At 37.7% G+C, this 17,103-nt stretch overlaps 1 pseudogene; it reads right to left on the bottom strand.

Annotated features, from left to right (window-relative positions):
* Nucleotides 1–1,446: 1,446 nt before the first annotated feature.
* LOC125164616 (calcyclin-binding protein-like) lies at nt 1,447–10,153 on the bottom strand (annotated as a pseudogene).
* Nucleotides 10,154–17,103: the final 6,950 nt, after the last annotated feature.

Here is a 17,103-nt window from a genome sequence, read left to right as displayed (position 1 = left end):
CTCTAGCGTTCAAATGTTTCTGTTGCCCTAAGAACCTGATTTCATTTTAAGAGTCTGTTGTATTGACTCTGATATTTGTCTTTAATCATCGTCATCTTGGAAAATCTTCTCCATCTTCTAGCCAAGATTCATTTAGTGAAACCCTGCTATTTCCATTCTAAAATCTACCTTTTATCATCGTAAGGGAAAATATATTCATTTTCCTGCAGTTTTCATTGTAGAGATTCCAAATTTTCTAGAGAAAGATATCTTCAAAAAAATCAACTGTCATGTATTTCAAAAAAACAACATATTTATTTTCACACTCATAAAAATGGTATAAACTTACTACTTTATGAATTAAAACTAGAAAAAAAATCACTATTTACTAGGGTTTGTATTGCCAATAAAGTCCTCTTCAACTAAACGTGGATTTAAGCTATACTCACATATAGCAAATCAAGTTGCGGCAAATAATATAGAATCTATTTTCATAAGCAACAATGGATTTTCACTGAGTTCTTCAACAGTGCTTGAAAATAACAGTGTGCTATTTAAAGAGAGCTTGTGAAATTTCAGGAATGTCATATATTAGTAAACAATTCAGAACTACATGTGTAAAGAGGCAATTAATTTGTTGAGTTAATGAAAAACAGGTTCTCCTAGTTATTTTTGTCTGTAAGCCAATTCTGGGGTGATGGTTCCTGAATTCAGAAAAAGCACTAGCTTTTCAGAACTAGCAGTTCTGTCCCCAAGGTACGGTGTAAGTGAGGTCCCATTTCTTAATTCCTGCATCATGCTTACCTTCCAACATCTGGACAAAGGTTGTCCACTAAATGGACAACATCTGGACACAGGACAGCGCAGCGCTGTGACAGAGGAAATAGGGAGCAACCAAGTAGAACAAAGGTGCAACAGGGCTCCAGCTTCCCTGCTCACCTTCCCTCTAAGGGCTAAGTCTATCTGCGCTGGCCTGAAGCGACCTCAAAAGAAGCAGGGCAAGAAACTTCCTTTTACTTCAAGAAATTTTTTTTTCAAATTTGCAATTTATGCAAAAATTCAGGTTTTATTTTTACTTATTCTTACATTTGGTGGGAGCTGATATCAGGAACTTATAGGCAAACAATAACTTTTGTTTTCTAAGTCTTGCTGAACAAAAATAAACACAATGTAGCATTATCTTGCCACAAGCCTTGCTTTTTTACATCTCACAGAAGAATGCAATGTTACTGTTTCTTGAACAAAATGCCCAGATTACTGAGGAAACCATCTTTGGAGGAAATGTTTAATAAGCCTATTTTATTTAAATAAATCCTCCAGGAGGAAATGAGAGAATTCAGTGTCTTTACTTAGAAGAAGGCTGGGTAAGTAGTCATCTGTCAAATTTATCTGCACAGCTCACCAATACCCCCTTATTAGAAACATCAATATTTCCACATCACAATTCCCAAAAATGACTTTAAAGCCTCAAAAATCTGTGTCTCCTTTGGCTTGCTTCTCTCTCGATTCTACCCAGGCTGTATTAATAGTCCACTTCATTCATCTCGATCTTCATAAACTTTCTTTAGAACGTTCATCAGTCTCTCGCTGTTTCAGCATCATGGGAGGGCTTTTCTTTCTCTTTGCGTTCTTTTTCAACCTAAGTCAAGGCAGTCCTATTGCATGTTTTCTGCTTTCTTTCTACTTAAGAACTGTATCTTTTTTTGATCTGCTTTCCACAGAGACGGGTTTCAAGAGATTGTTCACAATCATGGACTCATTCTTCCCATTTAGATTCTTTACCAAAGATCAAAGGACCTTTCTGTGAAATGCACCTGCACATTCTCAGCAGGGACTTGAACTGCAGTTTACGTAAGGTAGAATTTCACAAACTTACCTGACTGATCCCATCCATAATTACTGATTTCCACTGTATATCCCACTGTAGTGGGAGCAACCACAGCAAACTGGCTTTTCACTGTCAAAGAGTTCTGCTTTTCTCTGTGATCTCTGCTGCACTGTGTTCTTGAGTTCTGTCTCAATGCTGGGTTTTTTTTTTTTAATGTTTTTTTTTTGAGAGACAGATAGAGCATGAGCAGGGTAGGGGCAGAGAGAGAGGGAGATACAGATTCTGAAGCAGGCGCTAGGCTCCAAGCTGTCAGCACAGAGGCCAACCCAGTGCTCAAACTCATGGACCATGAGATCATGACCTGAGCAGAAGCTGGACACCTAACTGACTGAGCCACCCAGGTGCCCCTCCTTCCCAAGGTTAGCCAATTCCTAGAGACAGTAAACAACAGTATGCTTTTCAAATGCAAACCAACCACCCAGGGTCCACACCCTTAACCACTCCCTAATCATTCCCAGGGCCAGGTACCAAAACAACTCAGAGCAGCACACAAAGTCCAAAGCCCACTAGAATTACTCAAACTAGCCAATCCTAAACCTGTTTCGCCTGCCTCTGCTGTTTCTCTGATGGAAATGGCAAGAAAGGCTCTTGCCTATAGTTTCCTCCTTTCCCTCCATCTCCTGACTGACTCCAGTGCTCCCCCAGGTGCCCCACCACCCTATCCCCACCCCTGCCCTGGTGTGGTGGGCCCCTTCCTCTTGGGATCTGTGAGTATAAGGAACTATGTTTTCAACAGCAATCATCATTTGATCTGTTGGCCTTACCGTATTTTAATAATAAAACAGCTGTGTGTCCTTGGAAAAGGGACAGAACTTCCTCCTCCATTTCTTTATCAGAAAAAAGAGGATAAAATTTCTTTTTCACAGTGCTCTTGTAAAGATCAACTAAAATAATATGCATCCTGTACTGTGTATATAGTAAGTACTCAATAAATACTGATGTTCCAAAATGAACAGATAAAAAATGTTAGAGATAACTCATTAAAGGCTACATAACTAGGAAGATGTAGAATCTAAATGTCACCCAGATTTTTCTGACTCCAAACCCCATCCTTTTTTCATGTAACAGTACATTCCCCAGTCACGCATAGTCCCTCCTACTGCACTCTGAAACATCTACCATAGTAGTAAACACATATTGGATGATAGTAAGTTATGTATAAGTACATCACTAGGACAGCATGTGCTCAACAAGTTGAAAGAAGGAAAAAGAGAGGAAACGGGAAGGAAAGAGGGAGGGAGGGAGGGAAAGGGAAGGAATGAAGGAATGAACAGAGGAAGACAGGGACGATCCTCTCTATCTCAGGAATACAGTTAAAATTATTTCTCTCCTGGTATCTTCTTTCATTCTGGGCCCCCAGTCTACCTTCAAATAAAGGTAAAATGGCTTTATCCCTAGTTATAAAAATTCCCAACCAGGAAACACACACACCCAGTTGCATAAATTTCCCTCTACCAGTCTTTTTTATGGACCCAAAACTTCTAATAACTTCTGCCAAGTTTCCTTTTCTTATATATCAACCTTCAGGATGTTTTTAAACAATTTTTTTAAGTTTATTTATTTTGGGGGGAGAGAGAGAATGAGTGGGGGAGGAGTAAAAGGTGAGAGGAAGACAGGCTCCACGCTGTCAGCACAGAGCCCAATGCGGGGCACAATCTGACTAACCGTAAGATCATGACTTGACCTGAAATCAAGAGTCGGACACTCAACTGACTGAGCCACCCAGGCGCCCTTCAAACTTCAAGATTTTTTTAAAACACCACTCTCTGGAGCTATTCAAGGTCAGGTCTGAATTTCCCCTGCCTGCAAAAGCTTGTATATACTCCAATGACAACTTCTTTCCTTCTCCTGTGTCATATACCTGGGCTTCCCAACTTAAAGTGGTCCAGAGACATCAAGTAAACATTTGACAGCTTCACCACCTTCAAAGAACATTGGCAACATAGAGCTCTATTTGATCACTCTTGACCCAAAACAGAAACTAGTATTCTCAAAACCACCTATAACTTAAAGAGGGTTTTGTGGTTTGGGTGGTATTTTGTTGTTGTTGTTGTTGTTGTTGTTGTTGTTGTTGTTGTTTTACCTTTATGGCAGAAAGCCATAAAATTTTACGATCTAGATGAACTACATTAGGCAGAGAAAAAAGAGATTACAAATGTTGGGTTTTCACCTTCTTAAACATCTCTCTTCCATTCTTCCATTCCTTTGATGTCCTCACTGCCACCAGCCTTGTCCATGTATATCTTCCCTAGTCCTCCAAGTGGGAGGCACCATGCACAGTGTAGTCTTCTTTGTTTTACTTTTTAATGGAAAATTTCAACCATCCCAACCTAGCATAATAAACTTTAAGTGCATGTGACCTGCTACATTTTCATCCTTCATGCTGACATTAATTTATTTTAGAACTCTTAAGTTGAGGGGTCTAATTGTAACAAAAAGTAGAAACTTAAAAATCTTGCCAATTTTTGTCTCTCAAAATGCATGCATGCATACATAAAATAATACAAAACACAGCTGACCAAAATTAAACAAAGAGGCCAAATTCATTTTCAACAACTAAAAGCAGTTCAGATTTAGATCACAGAGTCAGACTTAGAACATCACAATTTCCTATGATTCTTGGGGAAAGTCAAATCTTGTCAGGGGCCTGGATCATTGCTAAAGTATTGGACCTAGGATTTGAATATCTCCTTTTAATTAGCAATAAAGTAATTTCTAATTTTTATTCAACTTATAGCCCATAAAATCTTGGCCTGCTAATGGAAAAAAATGTGTAGAAACAGGTATTCCCTCATACTCTTGGTCAAATCATGGTTCTTCTGATTAAACAATGTATCAAACTGGGCCAAATCCTACTAAATCTAAATTTTGCCATATTTTATATTCAGGTATGAAGCAATTTCTAAATTTTAATTTCATTGCTACCGCTCTGTTCAGTTTTCTTAAAGCAATGACAACAAAAGGCAGGAAAATTTTAATATAACTTTCACTTCTGTTTATATTTTTAGCCTGTATTAGCCTTTGAGAAAACAACTTCTATAAATTCATTAATCAAAGATAAATTTTCTTTTCTGCAGCCTTTTTCTTAAAAGGCTCCAATTTTATATTATGTGCATATCTCTACTACCATTATTGACTTCGTAACAAATAGAAACCAGAACTGCTTGAAATAGTTTTCCAGACATTCATTCACTTTACTTTTGAAAACTGAATAAAAACATTCAATTTTCTTTTAGTAGTCTTCTACATCTTATTGGTCATTATGGACATAGCACACATTTCCCAATAACTGCCTTCTTCTGACTCTTTGTCTTTTTTTTTTAATGTTTATTTTTGAGAGAGAGACAGAGTGCAAGTGTGGGAAGGGCAGTGAGAGAGGGAGACACAGAATCTGAAGCAGGCTCCAGGCTCCAAGCTGCCAGCACAGAGCCCGACACAGGGTTCGAACTCATGGACCGTGAGATCATGACCTGAGCAGAAGTTGGATGCTTAACTAAGCGGCCCCCTGACTCTGTGTCTTAAAGAATCAGCTGAAGAAAATAATCTTAGAGAATGTAATATGTTACACATAGATTTTCAAATGAACACCAATCAGAGCATGTTACATAGTCTATACGATAAGATCTTTGGAAGGATGATGTCAGCAAAAATAGCACAGTAAAGCATAAAATAATATAGCACAGTAGCATAAAATTCTCTCCCCCATAAAAGTAACAATAAAAAAATAGCAAAAATTGTCAGAATCAACTTTTTTGGAATTCTGGAAATTAACCAAAGGTCTACAGCAATCCAGGGTGCATTTTATTCAAGAAAAAATGCAGAATTTTAGTTAAAAAAAAAAAGAATATCCTTTGAAGCATTTTCTCCTGTCCTATTCTGATCTTCCTCTCTGTAGCTCTGAGACAGCTTTAAAAACCAAAGCCTGCAATCATGGTGAAAACCGACAACCTGCAATCACAGCACAGACCAATAGCCTGATAGCCACCAGAGGGGGGAAAATGAGAGTGGAACTCCTTTAAAGCCTCATTTCCCGAGCATTGTCATTATTTGCCCTGTCTCATGGTTCCATGGAAATCTCCACACTCAAGGTTGTGTTTTTTTTCCCTGACTCAGAGCTAACTCAGTGTACAAACTTTTTCCCTAGGAGTTTCTGTCAAAAACAATTAGAGAGAATTAATTAACTTTATGGCTGTATGAAGCAATGGATCACAGTTTTAATAAACAAAATGAAATGCTGGGGTACAAGATGCCCATAGGGGCACTGAAAATCTCCCAACATATTTCTGAGAATCTAGAAGCCCACACAATGCATAGGGCTATGTATATATCCAACACTGTAACATGCTCAGGAAAGATCTGAGAAGGTCTTAAAGCCTAGAGCCTGCTTCAGATTCTGTGTCTCTTTGCCCATCCCCTGCTCACGCTCTCTCTCTCAAAAATAAATTAAAAAAAAAAAAAAAAAGATTCTCTCTCTCCTTCTGTCCCTCTCCCCTATTCACTCTTTCTCTAAAATAAAAAAAAAAAAAATTCTGTCTAATCATTAGCTGACTATTAAGGTAACCAAATAAAGACTTTCATGACCATACATGACAAAAAATACAGACTTTATAGAATTAGTTCAGAAAAGACACTAAGAAAATAAACAACCATGGGGAAGGAGGAGAATCTGATGCCTAGAGTAACCATATTATATATTTAAAATATAGTTTTCAGGGCACCTGGCTGGCTTAGTACAGCATGTGACTCATAATCTGTTTTGAGTTCAAGCTCCACATTCGGTATAGAGATTACATTAAAATAAAATCTTGGAGTGCCTGAGAGGCTCAGTCAGTTAAGCAGCGGACTCTTGACTTCATCTCAGGTCATGATCTCAAGGTTCCTGAGATCAGGGCCCACACTGACAGCGCACAGAGCCTGCTTCTGATTCTCTCTCTCCCTCACTCTCTGCTCCTTCCTCATTCATGCTCACTCTCTCTCAAAATAAATATGTAAATTTAAATTTTTTAATAAAAAATTTAAAAAATTTAAAAATTTAAAAAAATAAAATCTTAACAAATATACAGTTTCCAAAAAAAATTACTAGATGAGAAAAGAAACAAGAAAATAGGGCCTATACACAGGAAAGGAAGCAATCAACAAAAATATTGTCCCCAAGGAAGACCAGACACTGGACTTACTACACAATGACTTTTAGGAAGTTATCTGAGTTATGTTCAAACAAGTAAAGAAAAATATGCTTGAAGAACAAAGGAAAGTAAAAGAATGATGTCACCAAACACAAAGTAGAACTAGAAAGAAAGAAATTATTTTAAACATACACCCACACAAATTCTAGAGTTAAGGATATAATAATTGGGGCACCTGAGTGGCTTAGTGGGTTAAGCGCCTGACTCTTGGTTTGGCTCAGGTCATGATCTCACAGTTCATGAGATCAAGCACCATGTCAGGCTCTGTGCTGCCAGTGCAGAGCCTACTTGGAATTCTCTCTCTCTGTCTCTCTCTGCCTCTCCTTCTATTAAAATAAATAAACTTTTAAAAAAAGGATACAATAATTGAAATGAAATATTTCCTAATGAGACTCAGCAGCAAATTTGACCAAGGGGGAAGAAAAAAATCAGCAAACTTGAATATAGTTGGTTGAGATTATTCAGTATGAGGAACAGGAATAAAAATAATAAAAAATAAAAATAAATAAAAGAGGAAAAATGAACAGAGGCTCAGAAGCTTAGGAGACAATATCAAGTGTATCAACATATATGTATCAGGAAACCAATAAGGAAAGGAGAAAAAGAAAGGGGAGGAAAGATTATTTGAAAAATAATGGTAAAAATCTCATAAACATGATTAAAAATCTACTCTTACAAGAAGCTCAATGACATCCAAGCAGGATAAACTCAAAGAAAGCCATACCTACACATATCACAATCAACTTGTTGAAAGAGATAAAGAAAGAGAAAATCTTGAAAAGAGCAAGAGCAAAATTGCTAATCACATACAAACAATACTAGTAATATTCACAGCCAATTATCAGAAACCATGAAGACCAGAAGACAATGGGAATGACATATTAAAAGTGCTCAAAGAAACGGGGCACCTGGGTGGCTCAGTTGGTTAAGTGTCTGACTTCAGCTCAGGTCATTATCTCCTGGTCTGTGAGTTGGAGCCCCACTTCAGGCACTGTACTGACAGCTCAGAGCCTGGAGCCTGATTCAGATTCTGTGTCTCCCTCTCTCTCTAACCCTTGCACTCTGTTCCTCTCTCTCTCTCAAAAATAAACATTAAAAAAAAATTTTTTTAAGTGCTCAAAGAAATACTGCCAACCAAGAAATCTACACCCAGCAAAACTATCCTTCAAAACTAAAGGAGATATACATTTCCAGGTGAAGAAAAGCTAAAAGAATTCATTACTTGCAGAGTGCCTGGGTGGCTCAGTCGGTTGAGTGTGTGACTTCAGCTCAGGTCATGATCTCACAACTCATGGGTTCAAGCCCTGCACTGGGCTCTGTGTCGACAGCTCAGAGCCTGGGGCCTGACTCAGATTCTGTGTCTCCCTCTCTCTCTGCCCCTCCCCTGCTCATGCTCTGTCTCTCTCTGTCTCTCAGAAATAAACATTAAATTTTTTTTTTAAAAAAAGAATTCATTACTTGCAAATACTAGAGTCCTTCAAGCTGAAATTAAAAGACATGAGAGGGGCGCCTGGGTGGCGCAGTCGGTTAAGCGTCCGACTTCAGCCAGGTCACGATCTCGCAGTCCGTGAGTTCAAGCCCCGCATCAGGCTCTGGGCTGATGGCTCAGAGCCTGGAGGCTGTTTCCGATTCTGTGTCTCCCTCTCTCTCTGCCCCTCCCCCATTCATGCTCTGTCTCTCTCTGTCCCAAAAATAAATAAACATTGAAAAAAAAATTAAAAAAAAAAAAAGACATGAGAGAGTAACTCAAATCCACATGAAGAAAGAAAGAATACTGGTAAAGGTAATTACATAGATAAATATAAAAGTACAATCTTCTTGTTTTTAGCTTTTTTTCTAATGTATGATTTAAAAGAAAACTGCATAAAGTAACAATTGTAAATCTGTGTTGAGAGGCACACAGTGTAAAAAGATGTAATCTGGATAAAAATAGTAGTACAAATAAGGGGAAGGGGTCACAATTAGACAGCAACAAAATTGTGACATGCTACTGTAATTAAGTTAGTATTGATCCAAACTAGATTGTTACATGTGTTAATTGTAATTCTCAGGGCAATACCAAAGGAACTAACTCAAAAGAATAGTAAAATAAATGAAAAGAGAATTAAAATGGTACACTAGAAGACACCTATTTAACCAAAAAACAGTAAAGGAAGAATAAAGGAATAAAAAAAATGCATAAAACATGTAGAAAACAAATTGCAAACTAGCAGAAATAAATCCTACCTTACCAGTCCATACAATGAAATGTTATTAGCCATAAAAAGGAATGAAGTACTGATTCAGATACAACATGGATGAATCTTGAAAATATTATGCTAAGTGAAAGAAGCCTCAAGAGGTCACCTATTTTTATTTCATTTATATGAAATACCCAGGATAGCCAAATTCATACAAACAGAAAATAGAGTGGTGCTATGATCTGAATCCCTCCCAAAACTCATATATTGAAATCCAATAGGAAGTAGGAAGTGGGACCTTTAGGAGCTAATTAGGTCATAAGGGCAGAGACCTCATGAATGGGATTAGTGCTCTTATAAAAGTGACCACACAAAGCTATCCAACCCCTTCTGCCATGTAAGGATACAATAAGAAGTCTGAGATGTTTGCAAACTTAGGAGGGTCCTCACCCAAGCGTGCTGGCACCCTCCCTGATCTAGGACATCTAGATCCTTAGAATCAGGGACTATTTTATTATCCCCCAAAGTACCTATCTCAGAATGCAAACAATGAACACTGAATAAAAGACAACTGAAGGGTAGTGCTAACAGCAGGGCATGGCCTGCATCAAATCTTAAAACAGAAGAGTTGGAAACTCAGACTTGATCAATATTTCTCCAGCCTTTTTTTGTTTTGTTTTTAGAGACCATTCACTAATTTGAATGATATCTCTCAATTCTATAGGCAGAAAAACCTTTGGTGTAAATATACCAACCATAAACTTCATTTTCATGAGTACCCATCATTTTTTTTTCTTTACTCCATTTCCTGTCATAATACTGGGAAAAAGCAATGTCCATGTAGTTAACGCATCCCACACTCTAGCCTCTGTTTTTATTAACATCCTCAATTCCAATAACTTCTCAATAGCACTCCTCATGAGTCACCATCCACATATAGGCAACACTCTTGAAACTTGTTTTCACTTAACACTGCCCCATGACAAAAAATATGAATTGCAAACATCTCTCCCCCCACCATAATCTCCTAGTTTTCATGTTTTCTTCCTCTGCCCTCTCACTTTACTTGTTCACCTATCTCAAAATACTCAAAATACCTCAAAATACTTCTATCTTTTCTCCCATTCTATTAATCACTTATTTAGCCTAAAAAGGATACCACTATGGATAAAGTGTAATGAGAAGATAGGAGAGAAGTAGGAAATAGGGTTTGGAAAGTTAGGGAGAGATCCAATTGCATAGGGCTTTTTGGACCTGGAAAGGGGTTGGGATTTTATGCTACTGAAATATTTTATTATATTCAAATTTTATGAAAAGCCATTTAAACAGAAAAATTACAAGTTGATTTACAATTTTAAAAGCTTCCTTTAGTTCTTGTAGGAGAAGAGTGTAAACAAGGAGGTCAATAAAGAGGATAGTGTAGAAATCTTGGTAGGAGATGACAGCATTTTGGATATAAGTGATTCTAGAAAAAATGAAGAAAAATCAATATATTTAACATGTATCTTGGAGATATAATAAACAGGATGCATTAGATGTGTAGGATGACAGAAAAGAAAATATCATTTTTTTCTTTTTTTCTAAAGCCATTTTCTTTAAGTTTATGTATTTTGAGAGAGAGAGAGTGCATGCATAAGCAGAGGAGGGGCAGAAAGAGAGAGGAGAGAGAATCCCACGCAGGCTACATGCTGTCAGCACAGACCCCAACAGAGAACTTGACCTGAGCCAAAACCAACAGTCAGATGCTCAACTGACTGAGCCACCCAGGTATCCCAGAAAAGAATGTATCCTTAATGATACCTTGGGTTTTGGCTTCTTCTTGGTGAATTGGCTTTTTTTCTCATTATATAATATCCTTTTCTGTCTCTAATATTTTTCTTTGTTCCAAAGTCAAATTTACTTGATATTAATGCAGCCATTTGGCTTTCCTTTGATAAATGCTTGCATGATATGTTTTTTTTCTATCTTTTTACTTTCCATCTGCATATATGGTTATAATTGAATTTCTAATAGAATATAGTTGGGTCATGTTTGTTAATCCAATCAGTCAATCCTTTTCATTTAATTGACATATTAGGCCATTTATACTTAATATAATTATTGCTAGGGCTTAAATCTCACTTAAATATTTCTTCTCTGTTTATTTTCTCTGTTTTTTTCCTCTCCATTTTCTTGTTTCTACTTTCCTGTCTACTACTTAAACATTTTTTAAGAATCCATTTTGAATTACCTATACTTTTTAAAATATCTCTTTGTACAGTTTTTTTTAGTGGTTGCTCTATTACATTATCTTTTTTTTTAATTTTTTTAATGTTTATTTATTTGGTGGGGGAAGGGAAGGGGCAGAGAGAGAGGGAGACACAGAGTCCAAAGCAGGCTCCAGGCTCTGAACTGTCAGCACAGAGCCCGACTCAGGGCTCAAACTCATGAGCTGTGAGATCATGACCTGAGCCAAATCAGATGCTTCACCGGCTGTGCCACCCAGGTACCCCACTATTATATTATCTATCTAGCTATGTAATTATCCAGAGATATTATCTAGATATTACATTAATTATGTATGCATGTATGTTATTTTATATACATATTTATAATACATAAAATTACAATCCGTGGATATCATCACTTCTTTGTCTGAAGTATAGATGCCTTACCTTCCATTATGTCCCTTTACTCTTCTCCATTTGCAAAATAATTATCCTAAGTAATTCTTCTACATTCATTTAGAACCACATGGGTGTCATAATTTTTGTTTTAACCACCATACATAATTTAGAAAATTTAACAACAGAAGGAAAGTCTATTTTATTTACTCATATTTTAACTGTGTTCTTACTTCCTGACTTTCTAAGGTTCATTCTTTTATTATATTGTTTCTGTTCAGAGAACTTCCATTTTAAGATAGTTCTGCTGATGACAAATTCTTAGTTTTCCTTCATCTGAGAATGTCTTGATTTCCCCTTCATTCCTGAAAAAAAGAATTCTGGGTTGGCAGTTCTTTCTTTCAGCATCTGATAATATGGAATCCATATTACTTACTTTTGGAATTCATTGTTTCTAGTCAAAATCCAGAATCGTTTGAAATTTTTCTCTGGTGCTTCAAACTGCTTTCTTTTTAGTATTCAGAATTTTAATATGATGTAACTTGCCATAGATTTGTTTAGGTTTATCCTGTTTGGGATCATTCAGCTTCTCGAATCTGTAGATTTATGCCACTCAACAAATGTGGGAAGTCTTCAGCTATTATTATTATCATTATTATTATTATTATTATTATTATCATCCATTAGTCTTTGAATATTTTTTTAACTCCACCCTCTTTCTCCTTTCCTTCTGGGACTCTGGTGACAGAAATCTTTTCTTTTAGTCACACAGGTCCCTAAGGCTCTGGTCCTTTTTGTGTTTTATTTTTTTCCTAGTCCGTTTTTTAAAGTGCACTTTCTGGGGGCACCTGGGTGGCTCAGTCAGTTAAGCATCTGATTCTTGATCTCAGCTCAGGTCTTAATCTCAGGGTCATGAGTTCAGGCCCCATGCTGGGCTCCATGCTGGGGTGAAGCCTACTTAAAATAATAAAAATAAAAAATAAAGTGTACCTTCTGTACAGGATCCAATGCCAAGAGGAATCTCCTTGGTTAGAATTCTCTTCCTCCCATGGGGAGGGGGAGGGGAACAGGAAGAACCTGTTGGTGACTTTGCCACCAAGGACCCCTTCAGTCCTAGCCACAACTACTGCTGAAGACATGTACATTGACCACCAAGGACCTCTTCAGTTTTGAACCTCTGTCATTCTCAACTGTCAGAGCTACATGGAGACTTCACCTCTCACAATTGAACCAGAGACTCTACACTCTATCTGGACAGCATGCTTGCAGCAACTCCTAGTTTTTCCCACCAAAGCCATTCCAAAAAGGCTGGGAGAGGTGACTGCACCCTCAAATCATATATTAACACAAGGTCACCAGAAACATGGAAAAGCAAGGAAATATGATACCGCCAAGGAAATATGATACCACCAAAGAGACACAATAATTTTCCAGTAACTTATCCCAAAGAAATGGAGATCTACAAGTTACTTGAAAAAGAATTTCCAGATAATTATCATAAGGAACTCAGTAAGATTTAAGAGAACACAGACAACTCAACAAACTCAAGAACATAAGACATGAACAAGATGAGACATTCAACAAAGAAATAAATAAGAAATCATAAAAATAAACCAAACAAAAATTATGAAACTGAAGAATAAAATGAAAAATGTGATATAGAATGTCTTATTCTGTTTGGACAACTATAACAAAACATTATAGACTGGATAGCTTATTAATAACAGTAATTTATTTCTCACATATCTGGAGGCTGAAAGTCCAAGATTATAGTGCCAACATAGTTGGTTCTAGAGAAGGCCTTCTGCCAGACTGCTGACTTCTCGCTGTGTCCTCACGTGGTGGAAGGGGCAAGGTAGCTCTCTGGACCCTCTTTTATAAGGGCATTAATTCCCTCCATAATGGTTTCACCCTCATGGCCTACTACTTACCTTTTTAAGATCCTACCTCATAATATCATTACATTGGGCACTAAGATTTCAACATATGAATGGGGGGTGGGTGACAAACACCCAGACCATAGCAAAGAGCTTCAACAGTAACTTGATCAAGCAGGATAAAGAAAACAGGGAATAAGCTCCTTGACATTGGTCTTGGCAGTGATTTCTTAAAAATGACACCAAAAGCAAAGGCAACAATAGCCTGGGTGGCTCAGCTGGTTGAGCGTCTGACTTCAGCTCAGGTCATGATCTCATCATTCGTGAGTTCAAGCCCCGCATCGGGCTCTGTGCTGACAACTCAGAGCCTGGAGCATGCTTCTGATTCTGTGTCTCACTCTCTCTCTCTGCCCCTCCCCTGCTCAGGCTCTGTCTCTCTCTCTCTAAAAACTAAATAAACATCAAAACAAATTTTTAATTAAAAAAATCAAAAATGAAAACAGGATCTCAAGGAGATATTTCTACCTCCATGCTCATTGCAACATTATTCATGATAGCTAATATATAGAAACAAACTAAATACCCATCAATGAATAAATAGATAAAGAATTCATGGTACACACGCACACACACACACACACACACACACACACACACACACTGAATGTTATTCATCCTCAAAAAAGAAGGAAATTCTGCAATTTACAACAATGTGGATGAATTTAGAGGGTATTACTAAGTGAAATAAGCCAAACACAGAAAAATAAATATTGCATGGTTATCACTTATGTGGAAGTTTTAAAAGTCAAACTTAGAGAACAGTTGAATAGTGGTTGCCAGGGGCTGGGGGCAAGAAAGGGAAAGAGATGTTGGTCAAAGGATATAACCTTTCGGTTATAAGAGAAATAAGTTCTAGAAATCCAATGTACATCATGGCAGTACAGCTAATAATAATGTATTCTACACTTGAAATTTACTGAGAGTACATCTTACTTGTTCTTACCCCCCCCACACACACACAGTTAACTATGTAAGATGATAAATATGTTAATCAACCTATTGTGGTAATGATTACACGACGTTCTTATATCAAAACACCACACTACACTGCACACCTTAAATATATTCAATTTTTAATTGTCAATCATATCTCAATAAAGCTGGGAAAAATTAAGTTTCATTTTTCTCTGTTGTTTACACTGGGCCATTTCTCTTTTTCTTCTAGTTTACTGATTCTTTCCTCTGTCCCATCCATTCTGCTGTTGAATCCATCCACTGAACTTTTTATTTTGGTTACTGTATTTTTCAGTTCTAAATTTCCCTTTGATTCTCCTTTATATCTTATATTTCTTTGCTGAGACATTCTAGCTCTTTACTGAGGCTTTTCACTTTTTCATTGGTTTCAAGAATGTTCATAATTGCTTGTTTTAGCATTTTTATTGTAGCTGCTTTAAAATTTTTGTCAGATAATCTAACGTTCTGTCATCTCAGTGTTGACATCTATTGATTGTCTTTTTCATTCAGTTTGAGAACTTTCTAGTTCTTGGTATGATGGGTGATTTTGAATTAAGAACCTAAACATTTTCCTATTGTGTTGTAAAACTTTGTGTATATATATTTTTATTTATCTATTTATTTTTTGAGAGAGACAGAGCCAAAGTGCAAGCAGGGAAGGAGCAAAGAGAGAGAGGAAGACACAGAATCTGAAGCAGGCTCCAGGCTCCAAGCTGTCAACACAGAGCCCGATGCAGGGCTCAAACCACACCCGTGAGATCATGATCCAAGTCAGACGGACACTTAACCAACTGAGCCCCCAGGTGCCCCCAGAGCTGTATTTTATTAAATCTTCTGTTTTAGGTAATTTTTTTCCTCTAAAACTTCTCAGGAAGGTCAAGGGAAAGTTGGCACTGCTGCATTTCTGCCAGGTGGAGGCAGAAGTCTAAGTTTCCACTTAGCCTCAACTGACACCTGCAGTGGGAAGAGTCTCCTCATCACCAGCTGCTAGGGTGGGAGCTCCAGCTCTCTGTGCGGTCTCCACTGACACCACGGGGCTTTATCATAAGTCTGACAGGATAAAAGTCCCTACTTCTCTGACACCACTCCGGTGGGATTGATGGGCTACCTTGTTCTAGCCTTGTCAAGATGAAACTCTAAGCTCCCCCCATTCCACCTTTGCTGGTGTGGGCGGCAGGGAACCATAGTTTTTGTATGGTGTTGGACTGGAATAGAGAGCAGTTAATGTCTAAAAGTCGTCTGATTTCCTAGACGACCCCTTTCCTGGAATTTTGGATAGAAAGATACTGCTTTTATGGGACTCTGTCTGCATTCAGTAGCATTTCTAGGTTGCTGGCTTTTCAGATCCAATTCTCAATTCCCAAGTTCCCAAGTAAGTCTGCCTTTTGCTCTCCATCTTTCAGTGGCTTTTAATGTTTATTTTACATATAAGGTCCAAGATTTTTAGCTGTACTTACCAGGAGGAATGTGGAAAAGCACGTCCAGAAGTAGAACTTTATTTTAACTTTATTTTACGGTTTTTATCTACAATGTCCTTGGGAATACTACTCTACTCATTATTCTCTTTTTTTCTCTTACAGTAGTTTGTGTAGGACTTAACCACAGTCATTTGTGTTGTTCATGTTTAAGCATAACAAGTATTCCTGAGCTCCCAGGGGGAGCCCCCTCATTAGGGGAGTAGGGTGAACCAAAAAAGCTTTCTTAGTTTTGTGGTTACAGGGCCCACAGTTCTATCATTAATGACTGATAATTCCACATATGTCCACAGTTCTTTCTGAAATCTGCTTTCCTTTCTCTCTTCCTACTCTCATCGGAGTCTTTTTCTTTGTCTTTAGTATCAGTTTGGTTCTACTTCCTACAGCACCTTTTCAACAGGGTTTTGTTCTGGAAAGGAACTTTGGCAGGTTTCAAGCCTTCATAGGCTGACAGCAATGTCAAGTTTTTGTGTCTCCCTAATCTCACACACACATTGGGACTTACAGAACCCAAACTCCCAGTTTGAGCTGGTTTTCCCAGATTGCCTGAGTTCCCTCCCACTTGTGAGGGGAGCCCCTTTCTTTCAAGGGTGAGCATTTGTTATTGATTTCAAAAGTTCCTAGCTCTCAGTTTCCTTCTGCACTTTTAAGCATAGCCTGTTTTGCCATATTTTGGAGTTTGGGGCTCTCTGGTCATCTAGTTTTGTTGAAAATGTTGCCTGTGGGATTTTGGTCTTATTATCTTAGTTTCTACATCTGTTTTGTGTGAATATTCATGCCGATTCAAAAACTGTTGAATTGCCACATGGCCATTGAATTGTCACCATTGCCACATGGCCTTCCCTCAAAATCCTCCTTTAAAATGGATAAACTCCCTCCTCTATAACATCATGTTTCAAAG

This window comes from Prionailurus viverrinus, chromosome B1 (assembly GCF_022837055.1).
Source record: "Prionailurus viverrinus isolate Anna chromosome B1, UM_Priviv_1.0, whole genome shotgun sequence".
Taxonomy (NCBI): domain Eukaryota; kingdom Metazoa; phylum Chordata; class Mammalia; order Carnivora; family Felidae; genus Prionailurus; species Prionailurus viverrinus.
This window is presented reverse-complemented; position numbering and strand designations above follow the sequence as displayed.